This window comes from Poecilia latipinna, unplaced genomic scaffold (genome assembly GCF_001443285.1).
Source record: "Poecilia latipinna isolate Pla-1442-1.1 unplaced genomic scaffold, P_latipinna-1.0 Scaffold1400, whole genome shotgun sequence".
In the NCBI taxonomy this organism is placed as follows: Eukaryota; Metazoa; Chordata; class Actinopteri; order Cyprinodontiformes; family Poeciliidae; genus Poecilia; species Poecilia latipinna.
Window position 1 is genome coordinate 109,712 of NW_015114016.1, and position 4,600 is coordinate 114,311.

Sequence of the window (4,600 nt, forward strand, 5' to 3'; positions counted from 1 at the left end):
TCAGTCCACCTTAACGTAGACTGACATTAAGGTCAGTCCACCTTAACGTCAGTCCACCTTAACATCAGTCCACCTTAACGTAGACTGACATTAAGGTCAGTCCACCTTAAAGTCAGTCCACCTTAACATCAGTCCACCTTAACATCAGTCCACCTTAACGTAGACTGACATTAAGGTCAGTCCACCTTAAAGTCAGTCCACCTTAACGCCTGTCTCGTTTTTCACCTGTACACCCTCAGCCTCAAAGTTGGGTTCTGCTGGGGCCGGTTCTGGTTCTGCAGCTCCACTCAGAACAGGTTCCTGATTTTTAGAGGTTTGTACTTCAGTTCGACTCAGTGACGTGTTGTGCTTCATCTGACCCGACTGTTTCTGGACCAGAACCTCTGAACAGAACCTGATCAGTGGATCACTGATCTGATCAAGTAAAGAAGCTCTGAGTTATTTTAACCAGGATGTCATTGAAATCTCAGATTAAACCGATTTCCTTCCTTCAGAAATGATCAACATCCTGTCCGGCAGTGGAACTGATAATCTATAATCTATAATCTGATCCATGATGATGATTCTTCATAATCCAGTTAAAATCCTTCATCTGATCCAAAACGCTGCAGCAGAAACTAAAAGCAGAGATCAGATTCTGCTGCTCAGCTTCGATAGGATGAAATTATTTACTATATCAGATTCTCAGCCAAAGCCCTGAGGTGTAACCTCAACGTGTTAAAATAATCTGATTTGATTTAATTAAAATAATCTGACAATTTAATTAAAAATAATTTAACTTTATTTAATTAACAGAATCTAACTTTATCTAATTAAAATAATCTAACCATCTCTTACTGCTTGTGAAATGAGAAATGTTTGCTTTCTCCAGTTTAATGAATGAATCATTAGCTGTCATCTGTTCTCAGTCTTTATGCCTAACTGCTTTGTGTTTGTCAGATTACGGATTAGGATATTTTTTATGTGAATGTTGCTGTTCTTGGTTTGCTCCCTTCTTTCGGTAACTTTCTGAAGCAACGGTGTATAATATGAATGATTTAAACTAGATTTCCTCTCTATAATCGCATCAGATCACTCATCTTCCTGGCCAGCAGGAATTGTCTCAGGCCACATTCCACGTCTGTCACATAATGCTAGCAGTTTCTGTTAGCATTGGTGAGCTTACACTAGCGTTGTGAGAGCAAACTGACCTGCTAACATCTCAAAGCTCTGCAGCCGATGCTTCTGCTCTGGTTGCTGTTGCTCAGCTTCAGGTCAGGAAGTTTATATTCCAGTTGGACTTGATAAAATCATAAAATATTAGTCTGTCAAAGTTTCTGCAACACATCTATCTTTTGGATCATCAGTATGAACATTCAAGTTCTCCACTGTCAGACCAAAGACTGTAAGCAGAAACCAGGCTGGTTTCCAGAACCAGGTCCATCTCGGAGGTCTGTCTCTTCCAGTTCTGGATCAGGACGTTTGTTGGTTTTTAATACTGTGACTCTCAGCTGGTTCCTGGATGGTGACATCTCTGGACCTGCCACTCCAACACTGGTCCAGTTCACCCACAGAACCGGGCCGGTCCAAACTGCGGGGACCCATCAGGTCTGCAGAGAGGCTCATCAGGGCTGGCCTTCCCTCCATCCAGCTCAGGAACAGGGAAGCTAATGTCTCTGCATACCCCACACATTCAGGACACAAGCTGATTAGACTTTTACTTTACCTTCAGGTGGCGCTACAGAGACGCCCACCTCCCACCACCACCAGGCTGTTTCTGATGGACACAACAGTCAGACCACTTTGTATGTGTTCTATGTTTCTAGGTTAGTCAGAAAGGCAGGTCCCTGGTTTATGGGTCTCTGCCCTGCTTGGTCCTCAATATACAGTAAAAGCCAGAATGTGTGTGTCCTTGTATATACTCATATAGGGGACAATTATGACCCTATTTATGACCCTATCGGGAGGGAGGAGGGATTGTGTGAAGTGGGGACACTTTTTTGATCTTCATTTCCTTTAAGATTAGGGGAAATGTCTGGGTTGCACAGAAATACAATTCTTAAATGAATGGACGTCAAACCAAAGTATTCAGTCAGATAAAGTAAGAGGATGTATGGTTGTGTTTGTTTCTTGCTAGTCAGCATGAACCTGGCCCAAAGCCATGATCCTGATCATTTAGTCATTAGCTCATTTTTTTGCAGCATTGCTTTGTCACCAGGAAGTAGTTCAGCACCTGAATGATGTTTTTACGCCTCTCACATAAATACCAGGCTGTTTCTGATGGACACTCTCTGTGTGTGTGTTCTATGTTTCTAGTTTCATCAATCCAGGCTCTTTCTGAGATCTGGGAAGCAGCTGGGATTTATGCCTCTATCAGGTTGATCTGGTTTTCCTGCAGGTCATTCAGTCTTGGCCCTGATGGCCTCCCCTGGGCCTCTCTGAAGGTCAGCACTAGCACCCACAGACTTCATGTTGAGGAGGAAATGACCCAGTTAAGATGGTATCTGTTGTGTTTTCAGCTGTCCAAATGTCATGAGATCCTTTCTTGGGAATTTCAATTTTCAATGGTATGTTACCTTGTATCATCATGTTTCAGCCAGACCACTGATGATGAACAATGCCACAGATAAAGCATGTTTTTATTGTGTTTACTCTCTGTAACATAGTTTAGACTTAGATATGTGATTCTATGCATCATCATTTCAGGGATGGAAACATCTAGTCAACATTGTGTTCAGGGAGGCTTATTAATTAATAATCGCAAAAATAAATATCAAGCCTGAAAACCTGATATCGTAACGGACTGAATGTTTTTAACGTAATCTGGTCGGCTTGTGGAGCGCAGGAGGTTGCCATGGGAACGGGTGGGCTTAAACGACGACGAGAGTAAAAATGTTTGACTGGTTTAGAGTTGATCACCTGTTCAGGTTGTTTTCCTTTGCTGTGGCGAATCACAGCTTCTGTAGTTTCTGAACGTTCAATAAACAAACTTGGACTGATGACCTCGTTTGTCTGTTACAAATCCTCCTATAAACGAGACAGTTCTTTGACTTGTTTTTATACAAATTTAGAAATAAGTATGATTTCGGCTTTCCATACTCAACGCCAGAAAAACGATTTGATTGAAATAAAAATAAAGACGGGACACGTCAGCTTACTGATGCGGCTACGAGTTTCCCGCTACATTTAATAACCAATCAGCTGTTTTCCTGGAATCATGGCATTATTTCTGTCACTCTAATTTTTTTACAATTAAACAACCCCACATCAAGTGTATACCCCAGTCTATGCATCAACCAAAAGGAGATATTTCAGCAATAATAATAGTCCATCGAAAAGTCCATAATTAGGCGATCAAAAATAAGGTTCGTTCGCACAAAAACACCAACGTTGGGGCCCAAAAATTTCATCAGTCTTTGTTCACACACACAAAAAAAACAATAAAAAAACATGGAAGGTCCCACCGGGACGGCGTCTGGGCGGTTCCCTTCGGCAGGCCTGGAGCCGGAGCGCACCGGGTCCGGATCTCACCCCGGGCGGCTTTTATCTTCCTCCAGAAAACTTTGGATTCCTTCAGTAGTTGATCCGCTTTTCCTCCAACAGTCAGGAATCTCCAGGCTCATCCCTGGAGCTGCCACCCTTCTGTTCCCAGCCCAGTTCCCTTGTTCCTTTTATCAGTTCCGGTTGTGACCCAGATATTTTTTTTTACTCCGTGGACTTTTACAAATAAAATACATACATACAAAACATCCTTGCGTATATATCAATACAAAAATAATTATGTGTATTTCATTAACCCATGTTTTATTCTCGGAGGTTTATTTCATTGTGATGTCACAACTATACGTCATTCACAACAAACATCAAACACGGTAAATATGTTTCATTAAGTATTTAACAGACAAATGGCTTCTACTGTGATAATTATGTGAAATTAAATTAATTGTCTAATATAAAAAAAATAGTTTGGTGCTGTCAGGCTCAGAGTCTGAGAGGCTTTTCATTTATCAAATTTTTTTTGTCTCTTATTTAGTGGAAATATTGATGTTGATGAGATTTTCTCCAAAATTAAAACCTTTTTCAACCTTAAAGCTCCACTGCTGAAAATGAGACTCTAACATTCACAAATGAAATAAAATCCAGTCCAACATCTGGTTTGAGGTGATTCCTCTGGAACCTGTTGGAGGAAAAATGTCCCAACTTCAGAAGATGAGCTTTTAACTTAACAGAGCTCTGTGGTTCCTCCTATCAGTATGAGAGTCAGGATGAGGAGGCGCCATGTTAGGAAGAGAAGTGGAAGCTGCAGGATCTTTAGAACAAACAAGTCATGATGCTAGGTCTACTGATTATCCCTCTGTCTGGACACAGGATCAATAGAACCAGTTTGAAAGATAAAATTAATGGTTATATGCCAGACATGGAAAACTGGGATGGACTCCATGCCATGATGTTCAGGATTTAGGTCTCATGGCATCTCAAGGTGTCAACATTGCTGCCAGTGGGTTGAGAGAAATACAGCTCCATTTTGTAGCAATTCAAGAGCTACCAGCTTTTATCACTTTGCAAAAAATTAATGAGCACAGAAACGTTTTGTCATAGTTCCCCCAAGAATTTAAAACTA